The sequence below is a fragment of the Gadus chalcogrammus genome, chromosome 22, assembly GCF_026213295.1.
Source record: "Gadus chalcogrammus isolate NIFS_2021 chromosome 22, NIFS_Gcha_1.0, whole genome shotgun sequence".
NCBI lineage: Eukaryota > Metazoa > Chordata > Actinopteri > Gadiformes > Gadidae > Gadus > Gadus chalcogrammus.
This window is the reverse complement of record NC_079433.1, coordinates 1,081,775-1,104,274: the sequence shown is the minus strand read 5'-3', so window position 1 is coordinate 1,104,274 and position 22,500 is coordinate 1,081,775. Positions and strand designations below refer to the sequence as shown.

General features: G+C 46.0%; 1 long non-coding RNA gene and 1 pseudogene across 1 annotated transcript; one reads left to right on the top strand and one right to left on the bottom strand.

The window, feature by feature from the left end:
* The window catches only part of LOC130376144 (basic proline-rich protein-like), a 175,953-nt pseudogene that overhangs the window by 101,336 nt on the left and 52,117 nt on the right, over positions 1–22,500 (bottom strand).
* LOC130376116 (uncharacterized) lies at positions 12,626–18,902 on the top strand. The gene is made up of 3 exons (XR_008893952.1): positions 12,626–12,712; positions 12,926–12,997; positions 18,854–18,902. It is a non-coding gene; the product is annotated as an uncharacterized LOC130376116 (long non-coding RNA).

Sequence of the window (22,500 nt, the reverse complement as noted above, 5' to 3'; positions counted from 1 at the left end):
CTGTTTAAATCCTCTCACTCACTCACTCACTCACTCACTCACTCACTCACTCACTCACTCACTCACTCACTCACACGCTCATCGCACACACAAAAAAGCTCAGCCGCACTCTTTCTCACGCACAACTTACACACACAATCTTCCCAGTTCCCGATTCCCAATGCAATATTCCCTCTGTGAGCCCAACCCTCTCCCTGTGATTGGACGACACTGTGGATCAGAGTGAGCGTACGTTAACCTGATGACCACTGATTGGTCAATGAGCAACAGGTGTGGGAACCCTTCCGCTCTCTCTCTCTCTCTCCTCTCTCATCTCTCTCTCTCTCTCTCTCTCCTCTCTCTCTCTCCTCTCTCTCTCTCTTAGCCTTGTTATAAAGGGATAATGATGATAGTTTGATGATATTCTCTTGCAATACAAAATAGCTTGTTGAATAGATCTGGGCCCTGTACCACGAAGCTCGCTTAGAGGGTTAGCGAGGTATGTTGAGCTCCAAGCCTGGGTTAGTTGTACCACGAAAGTCGATCTCTTTTAGCGTCGCTGTATCACCATGGTGACTTATGCTCGCAACCAAACCTGGTCGGGAGCAGTTTTTCGGCTTAGTCTAGCCGGAGATCGGCTACTTAAATCGGCGTGCGCAGCTTCCTAGCCCCTCCTCTGACAATGGCGTCACCATTTGTGGGTGTTCCCGTGGACCCCGGCGCACTTCTCCGGAGACAAGGGTTTTACGGGACAGAACCGATCCCTTGGCATTGTCTGACGATATTCAGATTTCAGACTTTATTGTCATTGTGCAAACAACGAAATTGGGGTTCTTCATGAGAGATACAGATTCTCATCAGAGGGTGTTCGTTATTTGATCGTCCTTTGGACCTTATGGAGACAATGATTACTGTTGCGCATTGTGTCTCAGTGACAGAGTGCTAGAGTGGAGGTAGCGCGTCAGTCTTGAATTTTTGCGCGGGGGGTTCAACTCCCAAGTGACGCGAATTTATGTGAAGCTTAAAAAGTCCTAATTCTCATGCATATGGAATACTTATTCACTAAAGCTTATGGAATTATATTTTTGTGCTTATTTCGAACTTGAACCCATATTTTCAAGGCCGTGCTGGCACCACATCTATGGGGGTAAAATGCATGATGATAGACCGGCGAATTTGAACCCCGGTCGCTGGCGTTCGGGTCTTATACTAATCCACTACGCTACAGCCGCTACCTCTCAGCTGCCAAAAACATGCGATAAATAGGGTGTATTTAAAGTGAATTCCCTAAATGATAGAATAAGGCAGGATGGACGTTGCTTATGCATTTTTAAATCATCATCATTCTATTTGGATTAATGGCGAACAATTCTGCATTTGGCATAGTTATTTTACAGACAATATGCAGAATCTTTTCACTCACTCATATAGACTGCTTGATCTATCGTAAAGGTGAGAAAAATGACGCAAAAAACGCCCCTTTCACGTGAACGCGCACTGAACCTAAAGCGGAAAACCTGGTTCAACTAATTGAATCTAAAGTGAGCTTCGTGGTACCATTTAACTCTGATTGCGAGTTGCGGCTCTGTCGAGCCAGGTTTTCCCAAGAAAGCCTGGGTATGTTCAGCGAGCTTCGTGGTATAGGGCACTGGTTAAGATTATCTGGTTCAGTGAGATCTATTCTAGTTTCCCCCAACAGCCGAACACTAACATGTTGCCCTGGCTTGTAAATATTTTACTTTAAATAAAATTAGTATGGACTGAATTGAGAATAGTGTTGGTCTACAAGTGTCCATCACAGCTTGCACAACAGCAAAGGTGTGTCTGTGTGTGTTGTGTGTTGTGTGTGTGTGTGTGTGTTGTGTGTGTGTGTGTGTGTGTGTGTGTGTGTGTGATTGTGTTTGCGTGTGTTTATGAGGCCTTGCTCCTGGGATAAGTACATTTACCTTTCACTTGTCATGGCACAAAAGTCACTTTTCTGATTGTCATTTTACAATAGTAATAATTGTTCATGTTGTTTGTGACTTAAGTTGTATTCAAATATGAATACAAATCTGTAGTTGGCTCCTAGACATGTCCACTACGCTGTCTGCTATATTATACCTATGTACGTTGTATATTTATATTCAGAGTGAGGGTGAGGGTTAGCGAGGTGAGGGTGAGGGTGAGTGAGGGTGAGGGTTAGGGGTTAGGGTTAGGACGCTAAGGACGGTCATTGGGACCCGACACACGTCAGCTCGTCTCAAAGTCGAGTGGTGGTCCTAGATGCTTTAGTGCTGACTTAATAGTCAAATTAATCAATGTGTGTGTGTGTGTGTGTGTGTGTGGTGTGTGTGTGTGTGTGTGTGTGTGTGTGTGTGTGTGTGTGTGTGTGTGTGTGTGTGTGTGTGTGTGTGTGTGTGCGTGTCTGTGTTTAATCTGTTAACACAGAGGTCTACCAAGCCTCTCTGGTGCTCTTCTGTCCGTTCGGTTGCTTCTCTTATTTCCACTTCAACTGTTGAGGTCCACCGGTAACTAATGACGCCACCGCCTTTCTGAATTCCCATTGGTCGAGCGGGTCCGCCTCCTCCCTCCCCTGGAGTCCCTCCACACTCAGCATGGGGGGGGGGGACTGCTGCTGCTGCTGGGGCTCCTCTCCGGGGGGTCTGCAGGAAGGACCCTTCAGAGCGTCTCCGTCCCAACTATATCTAGAACTAGAACTAGAACTATAGTGGTCCCGAAGCAGTGCTTGGTTTTGCTGTCTTTCCTTTTGATGTGAAAATGTGTTTGTGTACAATCTCAAACTCGAACAATTAATCCACAGATGATTAATCATTCACTTGTTCTGATATTTAAGCCGATTTAAACTCTCTCTCTCTCTCTCTCTCTCTCTCTCTCTCTCCTCCTCTCTCTCCTCTCTCTCTCTGTCTCTCAGTCCTGTCTGTCTGTCTGTCTGTCTGTCTGTCTGTCTGTCTGTCTGTCTGTCTGTCTGTCTGTCTGTCTGTCTGTTGCTCTCCCTCCCCTTCTCCCCTCTCTCTCCCTCTCCTCTCCTCTCTCTTCTCTTCTGCGCCGTGAAAGAGAAACGCGATCCCAATTGGTCTTCTACAATAAGCAGTCTCCGATTTGTTGGGTTCGTACATTTTAAGTGCTCTTTATCGGGGAAACCACGGAGAACTGGACTTCAGTCAGGCTCAGGAGGTCCGGAGGAACGAGTCCAGGTGTTCATTCTCACTCTGTGTAAGGCCTTGTGCACACCACTCTGGTAGAGGAGGAGGAGTTTATCTTTCCTGGAGGTTGGTGGTTCATCTGAGAGCAGATTGATACCAGTATCGATGAAGGACAGAAAGACATAAAGGGCAGCCAGAAACTCCTGGATGAGATCCTGAAATGCCTCTCTCTATGTATCTCTCTCTCTCTCTCTCTCTCTCTCTCTCTCTCTCTCTCTCTCTCTCTCTCTCTCCTCCTCTCTCTCTCTCTCTCTCCTCTCTCTCTCTCTCTCTCTGTACTTAATGAATCCTTTAAGTACATATAAACAAAATCGTGAAATAACTAAAGCAACAGCTTTTAAGTGTTGGACTATAAAGACAAGATATAGCGATGTATTTATGATATCTCTCAGATAGCACTCGTTATGATACCATTACGTCTGCAAATTATTACGTCTCCTATTGCACTCCTACCATCCCTGGAGAGGGATCCCTCTTCTGGGTTCCTTCTCCAGGTTCCCTGATATTAGGGGGGTTTCCCTGCCCCTTTGGAGGGCTAGGGTCAGGGGTCGTCCTGACCCTAAAAAAAACAGGACACACACACACACACACACACACACACACACACACACACACACACACACACACACACACACACACACACATACACATACACATACACATACACACATACACATACAGACCACAGATTACAAGACTCAACGTATCTGGAGACGCAGCGGTGCAAAGAGGAAATGAAGATCCTGAGATCTATTCCAGTTTCCCCCAACAGAGCCATACAGCCGAACACAAACATGTTGCCCTGACTTGTAAATATTTTACTTTAAATAAAATTAGTATGGACTGAAATGAGAATAGTGTTGGTCTACAAGTGTCCATCACAGCTTTCACAACAGCAAAAGTGTATGTGTGTGTGTGGTGTATCTGTGTGTGTGTGTGTGTGTGTGTGTGTGTGTGTGTGTGTGTGTGTGTGTGTGTGTGTGTGTGTGTGTGTGTGTGTGGTGTGTGTGTGTGTGTGTGTGCGTGTCAACATTAACTTTTTCATGAGACCACATCACTAAAACAGCCATATCCCTCCTCTCAATCACACCACCTCTGAGCAATAACTGTTTAAATCGTCTCACTCACTCACTCACTCACTTGCTCACTCACTCACTCACTCACACGCTCATCGCACACACACAAACAAGCTCACACGCACTCTTTCTCCCGCACAATTTACACACACACTCTTCCCAATTCCCCGATTCCCAATGCAATATTCCTCTGTGAGCCCAACCCTCTCCCCTGTGATTGGACAACACTGTGGATCAGAGTGAGCGTACGTTAACCTGCTGACCACTGATTGGTCAACGAGCAACAGGTGTGCAGCCTCCCCAGCCCCAGGTTGGTTTTCAAGTCTAATGAGAACCCTTCCTCTCTCTCTCTCTCTCTCTCTCTCTCTCTCTCTCTCTCTCTCTCTCTCTCTCTCTCTCTCTCTCTCTCTCTCTCGTGTAAAGTGGGTCAATAAGTGCTTTGATTCTAATTACAATCAGAGCCTTCAACGATGAAGATGTACACCAAAAGTGCAAAAATCCTTAGTACATATAAAACAAAATCGTGAAATAACTAAAACAACGGCTTTTAAGTGTGGTATTATAAAGACAAGACAAAGCGATGGATAGAGGATATCTCTCAGATAGCACGAGTTATGCTATCATTACGTCTGCACATATTACGTCTCCTATTGCACTCCTACCATCCCTGGAGAGGGATCCCTCTTCTGGGTTCCTTATTCAAGTTCAAGTTCAAGTTCAAGTGTACTTTATTGTCAAAAATCTATGTAACAGGGTTAGCACAGAAGTTTGAAATTGCGTTTGGCCAGACTCCAATGTGTAGTTAAAAACATTTAACAAAAAAAACATAACATTTAAATAAGACATTGACAATAATCTCTCACACACACACACACACACACACACACACACACACACACACACACACACACACACACACACACACACACACACACACACACACACACACACACACACCACACACACACACACACACACACACACACAGCAGCAGAAGTACAATCAGTGGTCACAAGGTGCAACAGTAAAGTAAAGTGCAACAGTAAAGTGCCAGTGACATGGTGAAGTTCATGTGGTTTTCTTCAGTGTGTTGATGAGTCTGATGGCTTGTGGAAAGAAGCTGTTACTCAGTCTGCTTGTGCGGGACCGCAGGCTGCGGTACCGCTTCCCTGATGGTAGAAGGGAGAACAGACTGTGTGCTGGATGAGTTGTGTCTTTGATGATGTTCATTGCCCGCTTGGAACAGTGTGAAGTGTACAGCTTCCTGAATGGCTGGTAGGGGTGACCTGATGATCTTTTCTGCTGTCCTCACCACCCTCTGCAGTGCCTTCTTGTCTGCAGCTAGACAGCTGCCATGCCAGACAGAGACGTTGCTGGTCAGGATGCTCTCAATAGCACCTCTGAAGAAGGTGGTGAGGGCAGAAGTGGGGAGGTCAGCTCTTCTCATCCTTCTCAGGAAGTAGAGTCGTGTCTGCGCCTTCTTGACCAGCGCGGTGGTGTTGGTAGTCCATGAGAGGTCATTCGTGATGTGCACTCCCAGGAACTTTGTGCTTTTCACAGACTCTACTGCACTGCCGTTGATGATGAGTGGGATGTGTGTTGGTTGTTCCTTCTGAAGTCTACAGTAATTTCTTTTGTTTTGGTTACGTTGAGAAGCAGATTGTTCCTCTCACACCAGTTGATGAGTAGCTGTACCTCCTCTCTGTATGCTGAGTCATCATTGTCTTTGATGAGGCCCACCACTGTTGTGTCATCTGCAAATTTGATGATGTGATTCGTTTCAAATTTGGCACAGCAGTCGTGGGTCATCAGCGGTGAACAGCAGGGGGGATAGCACACATCCTTGCGGCACCCCCGTGTTTATGATGGTGGTCGCTGAGGAGTTGTTTCCGACTCTGACTGTCTGCGGTCTGTTAGTAAGAAAGTCCAGCAGCCAGTTGCACAGTGAAGTGCTGATGCCTATTTTATTCAGCTTGTCCACCAGATGTTGGGGGATGACGGTGTTGAACGCAGAGCTGAAGTCTATGAACAACATCCGTGCGTGACTGTTTTTATTCTCCAGATGAGCCAGGCAGAGGTGGAGTGCTGTTGCTATGGCGTCATCAGTGGAGCGCTTGGGGGCGGTAGGCAAATTGGTATGGATCCAGAGTAGTGGGGAGGGTGGATGTTAGGTGGGCCTTTACCAGTCTCTCAAAGCACTTCATCATGATGGGGGTGAGTGCTATGGGTCTGTAGTCGTTCAGTGATGATACCTGGTGACTTCTTGGGTAGTGGTACGATGGTGGTAGCTTTGAAACTTGCTGGTATGATGGCTTGGTTCAGAGAGGCTGTTGTAGATGTCTGTGAGGACGTCGGTGAGTGAGTCTGCACAGTCTCTGAGCACACGCCCGGGTATGTTGTCAGGACCTGCAGCTTTCCTGGGGTTCACCTTGAGTAGGGTCGTCCTCACGTCCGCTGGGTCCAGTTGAAGTGTTGTGCTGTCAGGGTTTACGGTTTTTTTTTTGGGTGTTGTGGTGTTATTTCTTCAAACCGGCTGAAGAAGGTGTTTGAGTGAGTTGAGGAAGTCTGTGTTGTCCTCACACGGTGGGGGGGATGGTTTGTAGTCTATGACTGACTGGATGCCTTGCCACAGGCGTCTTGGGTCCTTTGTGTCAGATAAGTATGAGTTTATTTTTTGTCCATATGCACGCTTGGCTGCTCCCACGCCCCGGTGCAAGTTGGCCCTGGCAGACTTGAGGGCCTCCTTGTCCCCAGACTTGAAAGCAATGTTGCGTGCCCTCAGGAGCTCACGTACCTCCCTGGTGAACCAGGGTTTTTTCGTTTGCTCTCACTGTAATGTCCTTGGTGACGGTTACATCTTCCATGCATTTTGTTATGTATCCAGTTACAGAGTCTGTGTATTCGGTGAGGTTGACGTCCTGGTTGGTGGTGGCCGCCTCCTGAAAACCGAACCAGTCTGTGCATTCAAAACAGTCCTGTAGAGCTGCTGTGGAGCCCTCTTGCCAGGCCCTGATCTGTTTCACAGTTGGCTTGCTTCTCGTCAACAGAGGTCTGTAGGCTGGGATTAGCATAACAGAGAGATGGTCTGATGAACCCAGGTGGGGGTGGGGAACAGCTCTGAAGGCCTGTCTGATGTTGATGTAGACCTGGTCAAGTGTGTTCTCTCCCCTTGTTGCAAAGTTCACACACTTGTGATAGTGTGCATTACTGTTTTCAATTTGGCCTGATTAAAATCGCCAGCGATTACGCAGACCGAGTCCGGGTGTGTGTTTTGTAGTGTACTCACAGACTTGTACAGAATGGAGAGTGCCTCCTTTGTTGTTGGCGCTGGGGGGAAGGTAAACAGCTGTGATGTTGACGGTATGAATTCACGCGGCAGGTAGAATGGACGGCAGTTGAGGGTTAAAAACTCAATGTTCTCTGAGCAGTGACTTGTAATGACTGCTGCGTTTGTACACCAGTTGTTATTGATATAAATGCACACACCACCTCCTCGAGATTTACCCGTGCTGGCGTGGTTTCTGTCAGCGCGGAATGTTGTAAACCCATCCAGTTTAATTACGCTGTCCGGAACGTTGTGTGAAGCCACGTCTCGGTTAGGATGATCGCGTTGCATTCTCTACGTTTCTATGTGTGGTTAAATCCAGCTTGAGATAATCCATTTTGTTTTCTAACGAGCGGACGTTCGATAGGAGAATAGATGGTAGTGCTGTTTGTGAGGGTTTCTTTTCAAGCGGTGTGTGATGCCGGCTCGGCAACCTCGCCTTATCCTCCGTCCTGTGCTCGGCCTCCGCTGCCGCATCAGCTGCTTCCAGTTTCGGTTGGTGGGGGCGGGGGAGCCCGCTGTCACGGAGGGTCCGGTTGGTCACGGGACATATTCCAGACCGAGAAGAGTTTCGCGATCGAGGCGAAGTTAACTCCGGACATATCCTTTGTGCTGTTGTTGTTTCTAAGTCCCAGTAGTGTACTCCTGTTGTACGCGATTTTGAAGACGATTTTGACGGTACATTTAACATAAAACACACATTTTTATCGGGAGCCGGCTTGGCCGCAGCCACCCACACGGGCGCCGCCATGGTAACCCTGTATCAAGGTTCCCTGACATTTGGGGGGTTTCCCTGCACTTTGGGGGGCTAGGGTCAGGGGGCGTCCTTTAAGAAGCGGCCTGTGAAGCCCTTCAGATCTCTGGTCCAGGGCGTTTCTAACTGTTTGACCTGATGGGGATGTGGTGTTTCAAGGCTGCTCGGACGGCCGGGGAGTTTCCCCCACAGAGCCATCCCCCCAAATACAGACATGTTGCCATGGCTGAGAATATATTGTGAAATACACTCAATAATTATTATGATGACATGGAAATAAACACAAGACCCACACACACACACACACACACACACACCACACCACACACAACACACACACACACACACACACCACACACACACACACACACACACAACACACACACCACACACACACACACACACACACACAGACCACAGATAACAAGACTCAGGGTGTAGAGGAGAGGAAATGAAGATCTGAAGATAAATATGTTTCTTCATAACTATTAGTATGTAAGCTTTAATAAAAGGTTTAATAAAATAGTTCTCAACAGGCTAGATTTTTTATTATCCTTATATATATAACTATATGAGACTTACATAACTATATTAGCCTTGTTATAAAGGGTAATGATGATAGTTTGATGATATTCTCTTGCAAAACAAAATAGCTTGTGGTATAGATCTGGTTCAGATTATCTGGTTCGGTGAGAATCTATTCTGGTTTCCCCCAACAGAGCCATACAGCTGAACATAAACACGTTGCCCTAGCTTGTAAATATTTTACTTTAAATAAAATTTGTATGGACTGAATGAGAATAGTGTTGGTCTGCAAGTGTCAATCACAGCTTTCACAACTGCAAAGGTGTAGGTGTGTGTGTGTGTTTGTGGTGTGTGTGTGTGTGTGTGCGTGTCAACATTAACTTTTCATGAGGCCTTGTCCCTCAGATAAGTACATTAACCTTTCTCTTGCCAGGCACAAAGTCACTTTTCCGAGTAAAAATGTGTCATTTTACAATGGTGATAATTGTTCATGGTTTTTTTGCGAACGGAGAATGCAGAATTCAGACGAGCAACAGTTGCAATAATTCACACCATGTCAACCACATCACTAAAGCAGCCAATATCCCTCCTCTCAATCACATTGGCTCTGAGCAATACTGTTTAAATCCTCTCACTCACTCACTCACTCACACGCACTTATCGCATCACACACAAACAAGCTCACACGCACTCTTTCTCACGCACAACTTACAACAAACTCTTCCCAGTTCCCCGATGTCCCCAATGCAATCTTCCCTCTGTGAGCCCAACCCTCTCCCTGTGATTGGACGACACGGTGGATCAGAGTGAGCGTCCGTTAACCTGATGACCACTGATTGGTCAACGAGCAACAGGTGTGGAACCCTTCCTCTCTCTCTCTCTCTCTCCTCTCTCTCTCTCTCTCCTCTACCTCTCTCTCTCCTTTGCTCTCTCTCCTCCTCTCTCTCTCTCTCTCTCTCTCTCGTGTGTAAAGTGGGTCAGTAAGTGCTTCGATTCTACTTACAGTCAGGGCCTTCAACGATGAAGATGTACACCAAAAGTGCAAAAATCCTTTAAGTACATATAAAACAAAATCATGAAATAACTAAAGCAACGGCTTTAGGTGTTACACTATAAAGACAAGAGATATCGATAGATAGAGGATATCTCTCAGATAGCACTTGTTATGCTACCATTACATCTGCACTTTATTACGTCTCCTATTGCACTCCTACCATCCCTGGAGAGGGACCCCTCTTCTGGGTTCCTTCTCCAGGTTCCCTGACATTAGGGGGGTTTTCCTGCCCTTTGGGGGGCTAGGGTCAGGGGGCGTCCTTTAAGAAGCGGCCTGTCGAAGCCCTTCAGATCTCTGGTCCAGGGCGTTCTAAACTGTTTGACCTGATGGGGATGTGGTGTTTCAAGGCTGCTCGGACGGCCGGGGAGTTTCCCCCACAGAGCCATCCCCCCAAATACAGACATGTTGCCATGGCTGAGAATATATTGTGAAATACACACACACACACACACACCACACACCACACACACACACACCCACACACACACACACACAACACACACACACACACACACACACACACACACACACACACCACACACACACACACACACACACACACAACACACAGACCACAGATAACTAGGCAAGGGTGTAGCGTCCTATAGCTCTACGTATCTGGATATGCAGCGGTGCAAAGGAGGAATGAAGGATAAATAAGTTTCTTCATTGCTATTAGTATGTAAGCCTTATAATGAAGGTTTAATAAAATAATTCTCAACAGCTTGATTTTTTATTATCCCATAACTATATTAGCCTTGTTATAAAGGATAATGATGATAGTTGATGATATTCTCTTGCAATACAAAATAGCTTGTTGAATAGATCTGGTTAAGATTATCTGGTTCAGTGAGATCTATTCTAGTTTCCCCAACAGCCGAACAATAACATGTTGCCCTGGCTTGTAAATATTTTACTGAAAATAAAATTAGTATGGACTGAATTGAGAATAGTGTTGGTCTACAAGTGTCCATCACAGCTTGCACAACAGCAAAGGTGTGTGTGTGTGGTGTGTGTGTGTGTGTTTGAGTGTGTGTGTGTGTGAATGTGTGTGTGTGTGTGTGTTTGAGTGTGTATGTGTGTGTGTGATTGTGTGTGCTGTGTGGTGTTTATGAGGCCTTGCTCCTGGGATAAGTACATTTACCTTTCACTTGTCATGGCACAAAGTCACTCTTCCGATTGTCATTTTACAATAGTAATAATTGTTTCATGTTGTTTGCGAACGGAGAATGCAGAATTCAGACGAACAAACAGTTGCAATAATTCACACCATGTCAACCACATCACTAAAACAGCATAACCCTATGTTATACCTATGTACGTTGTGTATTTATATTCAATGAAAATAATCTTGTGTCTGTTTGTGCTTGCAGGAGTCCGTGTGTCACTGAAGACATCTGATAAGTGTGTCTTCACTCTGATAAGAGTGTCACCACTGTCACTTCCTGACACTGATGATATCAGATTGCAGGCTGACGACTCCTCAGAATTAAAACATGCGAAGTGTTTTTTTCCAGCTGATATAGCAGAACCGACTCCTGAGAGCAGACGTATCTGAAGCTGTCAGGGAGGAACCATGGCTACCATCTCTGAACCGGACCCTGGACTCTCTGAGGAACCTGAGGACACGTCTTTGGACCGGAGGGGAGCGCAAGAGAAGATTTGGTAGGTGCCCTTTAGAGAGGAGTTAAAATAGATAATCCATTAAAAAACGTCTTTTCATCTGCATACATTTGAAATGCTACTTTTAGAAAACGTTTTTAGCCAAAGGGACCGACCTGATGAACCAGCGACCCTACAGACAGATTTATTCTCCTAATTAACGACATGTGTGTGTTCGAGACAAAAAGCTCACATTAACCTTCCTATACGTGTGATTACGCCCATGAGTTACGGACTACTGATAGGCATCTCAAGTAGTTGTGTGTTTTATGGATATATGTCCGTTATATACGTGGAACAGAGTGCAGAGTAACTTTAGGGAGCAGAACACAAGTTTAGTTTTTTCATGACTTATTATTAATGGTAGTGCAACGTGAAATTAGAGTGACTATGGTTTATGTAATCAACAATTTTGTCTTTTAATATGGCTGCTCATTTAACTGAAGTGATATCAGGTGTACTTATGAATTTAACATAATTCTATAAGTTTGTCATTCATATGAACATATCTTAAATTATACCACAAACATGTCCCCATATTTTCTGCGTGGGCCGATGTGAAAGACCCTGGTGACACGCAGGCCACATGTTGTCCCCCCTCCATTACTGTGTGTGTACGTATGTGATTCTGTGTGTATTACTGTATAACTATGTGCGCGTATTATGACAATAATGAGGGAATAATAACATGCATGCTAGAAACCAGTACTTGCTCTGCTTAAGTGTGTTCTAAACACGAGAGCCACAGTACCAGTCATCACTTACTGAGGTGTTCTCAGTAGAGGTCTTCAGGTGTTCTTCAAGACGGGGAGGGATTTCTGCAGACCGTAGGGAGTCTGGACTGTGAATGACAGCCACGCCGTATGAATATATCAGTGTGTACATTACTCTGTGTGTCAGTGTGTGTGTGCTTGAGTGCGTTTTTGAGTCTGTGTGCAGCGAAGAAAAACATTTCCTTACACTGATGGTATCAGAGTGCAAGCTGATAATTGGTCAGAATGAAAACAAGTGACGTTGTTTTACCAGCTGGTAGAGCAAAGAAGAAGGCTAAGTTCAGACGCCGTGGAAGCCGTCAGAGAGTAACAATGGTCACCATCTCGGACCGGGAGGAGACCAAGAAGAGAAGATTTGGTAGGTGCCCCTTTTATAGAGAATTTAAAAGAAATAATCCAGTCCAAAACAATGATCCAAAAAAGTATGATTTCCTCCAAATACATTTAAGATTTATGTTTAGATTTTTGTGACCGTGTGTGTGTGTGTGTGTGTGTGTGTGTGTGTGTGTGTGTGTGTGTGTGTTGTGTGTAGGTGTGTGTGTGTGTGTGTGTGTGTCCTACTCCTAAACAGCTCTATGGTTTCACATCACTGTCATTGTGAGCATCGGACTGCTGAGTATTCTCCTCATCTCCCTGCGCTTCAGTGAGTCTAAATCATATCCTCCTGAATAGAATTACAATACAGTAATCATATCATTGATTGTATTAATAGCAATGATATGTTAAATATTGTTTTGTTAGATTTAGTGATAATAATACGGTTAGCACACATACACCGCACGCACACCCATAAACACAGCATACACACACACAAACAATCCACACACACGTGCACGAACACACACCGCACATGCACACACACTGCACACACGGGCGTGCTGATGCAGGCGTTTCAAGACAAGGGCAGCGCAGGACACCGCCTACACACACACCACACACACATGCACACACACACGCACACACATGCACGTGCATACACACACTGCACACACGCGGATGCAGATGTTTCAAGACAACGGCAAGATTGAGATAACAGCCCCGCCGTCGACACACTCTCCCACCTGAGCCTTATGTCCATCAAAGACACTTTTTTGCAAAACCTTATTTTTCTTTAAACATTCTCCATCTCCTTGAGGCTCCAGAAATGTCTTGTGATATTGAAATCCCCCCTGCCGACTGTATTAGTTGTTTTATTTTTCTTATGTTTTATGTGTAGGCTATGTGTGACTGTAGGCTACTGCTGCTTGTCTTGGCCAGATCACTTGAAGAGGTGTTTAATCTCAATGACGCATTCTTCTGTTAACAAAAAAAAAACATCTCTCACGTCAGGTAGCCAATGTACAATCTGTAATCTTGCCCTCACAACACCCCCCCCTCACCCTCTCCCCCCCCCCCCACGCAAGCCTGTGCTTTAGTTCACTATAGTTAGGTAGTGTTGCTGCCTTAGCTGTTGTAACATGAACACATTTTTCAGCTGTTTGTTATTATTATTTCCAACTAACCAATAGTATTTGCCATGCATTTTTTTAGTATCAATGCACTTTGAGCCCTGAATAACAGTAAAAGCTATTGAATGATTGATTTGCATGCATAGTCTACTACACTTTCCATTAAACAATCCCCCTGTAAAACCCAACAGTTAGCTGAACATTATATGGTCGCATCCTTCCACTCCCTGTTTTCTCACCCTGTTTAAACAAGAAATCAACTGCATTTGTCCCACGGTTTGTGCTATGGGAAATTAAAGGTCCCATGGCATGCTACCTCATGGATGCTTTAATATAGGTATTAGTTGGCCCCAAACACAGTATTGAAGATGTTCCTGAAATTCCAGCCGTGGTGCAGAATTACAGCCACCTACGAGCCAGTCGCACATTGAGCTTTCCCCAAATATGCCGTGTCTGTGTCAGTAGCTTTAATGCAAATGAGGAGGAGAGAGGCGGGTCCAAGAAGGAGGGTGGGGGTGTGGCCCTGAGCAGCTTGAGGCCAAGGTACCATGCGCTCTGCTTACAGTGGATGTATCGCAATGACGAAGCATACAACAATCAATCCCTTTCTCCTCAATGTCATGGTTCATGTACTTCAGGGAGTCAAAGCCAAAGTTCCTTTCCCCCAATTCCTTCTCAACCATGGCGGAGATAACCCCAACTACAGTCTGGTTGTGGAATTACTAGGGACGTCAAAGAACCGACGTTTTATGCGCCATAGCATCAAAGCAGAACGGTTATCCAAACTACAAGCACCACACATGTGGCGCTCGCATGGTCGTAGCTCATTGTCCGATTGGCAGGCCGAATTTTCTGGGCGGGCCAGTCAGAGAAAGGGGAGGTAACTTGGCCCCTTATGACGCCCATATGGGGCCACATTACAAATCAGCGCCCCTTAGCTTCCATTTTTTTTAGAGGCGAGCAGGATACCTAGTGCTCGTTTTACACCGAACGCAAGTTTTAGCCACTGGGAGACGATAGGCAGGCTAGGGGAACTCATATTAATGTTAGAAAACCTCATAAAGGGAGATTTTCATGCCATGGGACCTTTAAGCAATAAAATACACTCTCCTTCTCCAGTATCGTTCGCGACACCCTTCTTCTTCGTCTTTTCTTGAATTTGTCTCTAACTCATGCTCTAATCTTTCATTGATCGATTCTTCGGATGTTGTGAATGCAACAGAATATATATGATGCATCGTTGCAGTAACATTTAAGATGATGGCGATGAGTTCTGCCCGTTCTGCCTCCGTGCTGTCTGCGGTCAAACCAAAACAAACTACAGTGTCAGCGGCCGCACTTATCCCGCCTCTTGCGAACTTCGACCATGCGTCCAATCCCGCCCTTTGCAAGCCCACCCCCCTAGATTCTGCTGATGTCTGAACGACATCGATGCCCGCAGATAAAGCATCAAGTGTGAAAAACCCTCAGGGTCGAATCTTCTGATATACAAATACGGCAAACTTAAAAATATTATGCTTGCTTCATGAAGTTAGGAGAAAATTGTTATGCTTGCTTCGTTACGTTATAGGTGAACCAATATATTATACGTTGTAACATTATAGGCAATTCTTTTTTTTAATATTTAATTATATTACATTATGCGCTCAGAAATTAAATAGAATATCGACAGTAACATTTAAGATGATGGCGATGAGTTCTACCCGTTCTGCCTCCGTGCTGAACGGGCAGTTTCATATTATTAGCTATGGGTTTAAAAACTACTAGAGGTTGAGCGCAGGCAACGCACACACGGACACTCTAGTCTTACTTCTATATAATAGCAGGCCTGTCGCACCAGTTACTCAAGTTGGTCAGTGTGCACGTGCCAAGCAGCCTGCAGCTCTCACACACACACACAGCACACGCAAACGCAAACGCAAACGCATACATACACACCGCATCCACACACACCGAACAAACACACCACCGCACATACGCAGCTGTGCACAAACATACACGGAAGCACACACACACGCACGCACACACACCGCTAGCCAATACAAAGGCAGCGACACACTCGCCCAGGTAAGAGGTTATGTTTTAACCGTAACGGCTCCGCCATCGACACACGCGCAGGTAAGAACACACACGCACGCGCACACACCGCAGCGACACTCGCCCAGGTAACACGTTATGTTTTCAAACATAACGGCTCCGTCATCGACACACGCGCCCAGGTAAGACCACACACGCACACACCGCGACTCGCCCAGGTTAGACGTTATGTTTTTAAACATCTTACTGCTATAGAATAGCAGGCCTGTCGCACATGTGAAGGTGCGTCCACACAAAACAAAACGCGAGCGTTTGTGTTCTTTTTGTCTCATTGCTTTATTGGGCTAATCTGAGGAGAATCTATGCCATAAACAGAAATATTATAGGCCTTTATTACACGGGTCTTCTCAATGCCGTGGAACGCTCCGTTCACCTTGCATGGGTAGTAGTCCGGTAACTTGTCAACCCCAGCGGCAGACTATTTCACTGCTGATCAACACTACGAATGCTGGTAACGAATAAATTGTGAAAAGACACCATGTGAAGTTATTTTCCAAATAGATTTGAAAAACTTTGGAAGTTTATTTACAACACTATTTACATGGTTTCGGAGTAGTACACTTTGACATTTGAATACAGTTCAGCGAGAAAGGCGACGAAGAATAAGAAGGGGGCGTTCCAGTCTGCGTGAACGGGAACCCCCACCACACGAGAACGCCGTTTGTGTCTGCAGTGGGATGATCAGAGATATATATAGAACACTAGATACGTCACGGCAATGTTTGAGCCCCGGTCGGCTGAACGGCCACCGCGGCGCCTCTTGAATGGGTCAACCCGCTGTCTAGTGCATTACACCATAGGGAAAAATTCATACAAAGATGTAGCAAATTGAGCGGTGATTGCTCAGTGGATGACACTAAAAACATCATAGTTGATATTCCATGTTTGATTTTAAGTGGTAGTAAGATTTTTTTTTCCTCTATGTTATACAAGAAACACACTTTTTAACACATGACATTTATATGTTAAAAAGTGTTTATCTATATATATATATATGTATATGTGTGTGTATATACACATATATATATACACGATATATGTAATATATGTAACTATATATATATAGTTATATAAGAACTATATATAATTATAAAGTGATTCCCTCTGATCTGGTTTGTACTGAACGACGGTGTACACCAGGGGTGCCCAACCAGTCGATCGCGGTCTACTAGTAGATCGCCGACAGATCCCAAGTCGATCGCGAGGGGTGTAAGAAAAAAAAAAAAAAAAAAGTTTTTTTTTTTTTTTTTTAATAAAAATTAAATTGCGCGTGGACCATATACGCGCGGGATATCGCATGTGCGGTTAACAGCAGTTGAAAGCCGTCACAGTAGTTACAACACTCCTAAACGTTGGCATGGCTGAGGGGAAACAAGCCTAAGACCTACCCATTTTCACCCTGAGTGGGAGGAAGATTATTGATTATCGTTGAGAAGGTGCCGTGCGCAGACGGAATGGAAACCCCCACTGAAGTCTGTAGGTTCAACGATAACAACCCCCCCCCCACCCCCCCCCCCCCGGTCACAATTGTTCTCTACCCACCCCCCCGTCCACAATTGTTCCTCTACCCCCCCCCCCCCCCCCCCCGCTTGAAGGTAGGTTTGCTGGTAGAATCTCGGGAGGTTGGCTACTTGAAAAGTAGAGCTTGGGGGTCAAAACAGGTTGGGCACCCCTGGTTTACACACTTGAAAGCAGCACATGAACTGGCCTTGTTTTTTTTGAGAAATGAAGCTGTGAACATATATATCTATGTGCTGTCTGACAGTCTGAGAATACCTACTCAAGACCCACACAAGATGGCGGCTCCGTGTGCCGGGCTGAGAGGCGCGTGGCGTATCTAGTGTTCTATATATATCTATGGGGATGATATTGAAATATTTGAACTTCACCGCGACATTCGTGGATGTACAGGCCAATCAGCATTCAACGGCCTAACTGAGTGACATAACGTAACAGCCAATCAGCGTTCCAACAGCGTGGCCAACTGAGTGACGTAACGTAACAGCCAATCAGCTTTCAACCGCCAACCGTTCCCTGCAGTGCCGACCGGGTGAACGCAGCAGGGAGGAGAAGGGATTGTTGCCGTTTGCACTCCCGTAGCTCTATCTAAGTAGTATATAATTATGATATAAATGGAATATATAATATTACGGCCAGAAGCTGTGGTGAGCCTCCGGACGGCCGTAGCGGCGTCGGGATTGGGCTTCGAGGGGTTGTTTACCCGGCGTTGCTAGGGTTACCGGTCCTGTGTGTTCCAACGTGTTATATAGCGGTGGTATCTAATAAATCGCTGTCTAATCAATACTTCATTCACTGCCTCTTCCATGGTCATTACGATATGATGGACCGACTGCGTCTGGTTCTCCGCCGTCCCTCCCTCTTCCACAACAGGTAAAGACATGCTACAGTGGTTATCTCGGCCGTGGTTCACAATGAATTGGCATGAAGCACCGTTGGCGGGCAAAAGATGCTTGCTTCATAACGTAGAGAGGAAATTATTATGCTTGCTTCATTACGTTATAGCTGAACCTAAATGTTATACGTTGTAAACATTATAGGTAAAATTAATTATATTATGTGCTCATAACTGTGTTACATTATCGACTGGGGTTTCCACATTATAGCTATGGGTTTAATTACAACTAGAGGCTGAGCGTGCAATGCGCACGCTCAACCTGTAATAATAGCAATGATAATGATCATTATTGTATTTGTTAGAATTTGTGTTGGGCCAACTAATATGAATAATTGTAACAATAGCAACGATAATGATATTGATAACTGTAGTTATTGCTATTTTAATTAGTATTAATATTATTAATACTAATAATATTAATTATTAGTATTAATAATTATGGACTTTGTTTTGGTTGGCTGTGGGTCCTGTGATGCTTAGAGACGATGTTGTTCTGTTTTAGAGCTCATATCTTCTGTATTCCTCTGTCCTGTCCTAGACTCACCGTCACCCTGGATAGAGGGGAGAGAGAACTTACTGGATGAACTCGGTGAGGGTTTTGTCCAATTTATTAAATCAATCGCGTCATTAACATTCATTTCAAAAACACCCTCTGCTTCTGTGATTCATATTGTGGTCTACTTAGGTCAGGTTTCTATTGTCGTCTATTGAGGTCATGCTTCTATGTGGTCTGTTAAGGTCAGGTCTCAGGGTTGTGTGTCCGTAACGAAGACCGTAAGATAAGCAGTTCTCTGTTGTTCAGGAGGTTCTTTTACATTCAACAGATGAATTGACGCTTCAGGGCTGGATGCTTCACGACAAGAGTCTCTACCGTGTTTCTACTACTAAGAAGGGCTGGAGGGCCAGTTAGAGAAGACTGTCAGAAGAGAAAAGGCAGACCTGGTGGTCATCAACAGCAGAGAAGAACTGGTGTGTGTGTGTGTGTGTGTCTGTGTGTGTGTGTGTGTGTGTGTGTGTGTGTGTGTGTGTGTGTGTGTGTGTCTGCGTGTGTATGTGTGTGTGTGTGGTGTGTGTGTGTGTGTGTCTGTGTGTGTGTGTGTGTGTGTGTGTTGTGTGTATGTGTGTGTGTGTGTGTTCATCTGTGTTGCCTAACAACAGATGATATTACCTTTGGAAACAGGCGTTTGTCAGCAGATTGATGGATACTTCCTGGATAGGACTGAGTGATCGAGAGAAAGAGGGGACCCACAAGTGGGTGGATGGTACCCCCATGACCTCAAGGTAAGGCTGAAGACTCTGTTCAGCAGCATCTCTTCTCTGAAAGTGACAGACTGACCTCCACCTGTCCTCCTCCTCGTGGTTCTCAGTTGGAGACACGTTAAACCACGGCGATGACGGCGGAGCTAAGAGACTGTGTCGTAGCAGGGGAGGACGGCTGGTCTGAAGAGCCCGTGTAACAGACTGCACCACTGGATCGTGAGAAGGTCCTAGACCTGGATCATCTGGAGGCTAGAGCGGAACAAAGAGGGTCCGTAGACTTTGTTTGTGTTCATGAGTGGAGAACGGTTCCTCCTTTCTGTTCTCTGTGCCGTAGATACAGTAAATACACTCTTTAAGAGTTGAAAGGTTGTTGGATGTGTTTAGGTCTACCAAGGTCAGGTTTATATTGTGGTCTAGTGAGGTCAGGTTTCTATTGTGGTCTAGTGAGGTCAGATCACAAGGTTCAACCCTTTCTGGGTTCCACCTGCACTAGTTTCTATTGGAGCTGCTGAACGGTTTGGTGTTCTTCTCTTCAAGCTCCGCCCTGACCCGTTAATCTCTTTGTGGAGTGACTTCCCCTCCCCTGGGTAAATTCTTTGTAGACACTGCTGTGATACTCATCATGTATGAAAAGGCAGGTGAGAATACTGGGTGTGAATCCCCTGGGTCGCCCTCTAGTGGACAGGTGTCAGGAGAGAGTGAAGGCAGTGTCTGACGCTGCATCTCTAGATCCCCGTGTTGTAGACGTTCACAGGTCCTCTCCTCCTGGTTTCTTCAGGTTCAGTGATGCTCACGGAGGAGGAGGAGGAGGCCCCCAGCATCACAGAGTTCCACTCCTCTACCACGTGTTGCCCGTGGGCCAAACGGCCCGCTACACCTGCCACGCCGGCGGCACGCCGGAGCCCACAGTAGAGTGGGCTCCACAACGGCAGGCCCCTGGAGAGGGACGGCAGAGACGACCAATCAGAGGCCTGGGTGGAGAGGGGCTTCCTCTTCGTCAGAGGTGGGAGGTACGGCGTGAACAGCGTCTGCTGCATGGCGAGCAACAGCGCTGGCACGGCCAATCACAGCGCTGAGCTGCTTGTCTTTGGTAAGTCCTGGATCCAAGGAGAGATGTTTGTTGCTGATGTAGCAATAGTGTAACTATCATCACATGACCCCCCCCCCCCCCCACACATGTCATGTTCAGAGAACAGTACTAGTGATGAATGAGTGTATTCATAACACTGTTGTTGATGTTTTCATACATTGTTGTTGATGTTTCATAATATTGTTGTTGATGTGTTCATAACGTTATTGCTGAGGTGTGTGTATCTATGTATGTGTACATATCAGGGTTTTTTCTAGAAAAAATTCACAAGGGGGAAAACATCAATGGCGAGGGAGCAAAGGACAGGGCGTTATCAGCAGGGTTATCAGCAGGGCGGTGCGGAGCTTTTGAAAATTTGAGGTAGAAATGGATCATTCTGAGGCTTGACCAGTATGTTGACTCGTATAGTAAGGCCAAATTACTCAAAATGGCTAAGTTACCATAGATGCAGAACATTACATACAGTAATGTATATAGAAAAAAAAAACACGTACTTCGGGAACCTGCTGGAGACACGTTATCTTATTATTTAAATTTCTTCTCAGACAGCTCTCAGATTCACTGAACTGATAAATTTGGTTCGGGAGAAGAGATAAAAGCCCGCCTACACTGTAAACTGATTGGTTGACCGTAACCGATCCAGGCCAATCAGGAGGCGCCTGAGGCTCACAGTGCACACTGCCTCATGCACAGTTTCTAGATCCCTCTCTGTTGTGCTGCGCGCGTCGCTACACCAGATGCGAACGGGGTTTAGGAGCACGTCTGTCTCCTGTCGCGGGTCTTGCTCGCTCGCTCTCCATTCCGGGAGATTTTAAGTAATTTAAATTTTCGACAAGGAGGCGCTGGTTGAAACATTAAAACATTTCACCGGTTTAGATTAACCCCTGACATATGTACATGTATGTATGTGTTCATATCTATGTATATGTACACAGAGCGCAGGAGAACAGTGCTAGTGATGATGATGATGATGATGATGAAGAGCGGTTCAGCAGCTCATCATGTCTGGTTCTCCCTCAGATGCCTGTGACCTCACACTGGACCCCAACACGGCCAACAGATACCTCTCTCTGTCTGAGGACAACAGGAAGGTGAGGCGGGTTGAAGAGCACCAGTCGTATCCGGATCACCCAGACAGATTTGACTCCTGGTCCCAGGTGTTGGGTAGAGAGGCTCTGACTGGCCGCTGTTACTGGGAGGTAGAGTGGGAAGGAGAGGTTAGTATAGGAGTGACATACAGAGGAATCACAAGGAGAGGACGGGGTGATGACAGCGGGCTTGGACACAACAACAAGTCCTGGAGTCTTCATTGTGATGATGGTTACTCTGCCCGGTACAACCGTACAGAGACAGTCCCCCCTCTCCACCCCGCTGGCTCCACCAGAGTAGGAGTGTATCTGGACCGGCCTGCTGGCTCTCTGTCCTTCTACAGAGTGTCCCCAGTGGAGGAGGGTCCTCAGACACTCTGACACACCTCCACACCTTCTGGTCCTCCTTCACCCCAGGAGGACTCCTCCCGGGGGTGCGGGTCTGGGGTGGTCCTCAGCGTCTCTGTGTCGGTTGTAGAAAAAAAGGACCTCCTCCTCTGGGCTCTGTCATCAGTATTTACGTGGCCCCTGAGCGTAAACACACACACACACACACACACACACACACACACACACACACACACACACACACACACACACACACACACACACACAGAAGGGTGCTGAGGGGGGTCGGCGTGGCCGCTCCCTCTCTGTCCCTCTCTCTCTCTCTCTCTCCTCTCTCTCTCTCGGTGTCTCTCTCCATCTCTCTCTCTCTCTGTGTCTCTTCTCCTCTTCTCACTCCTC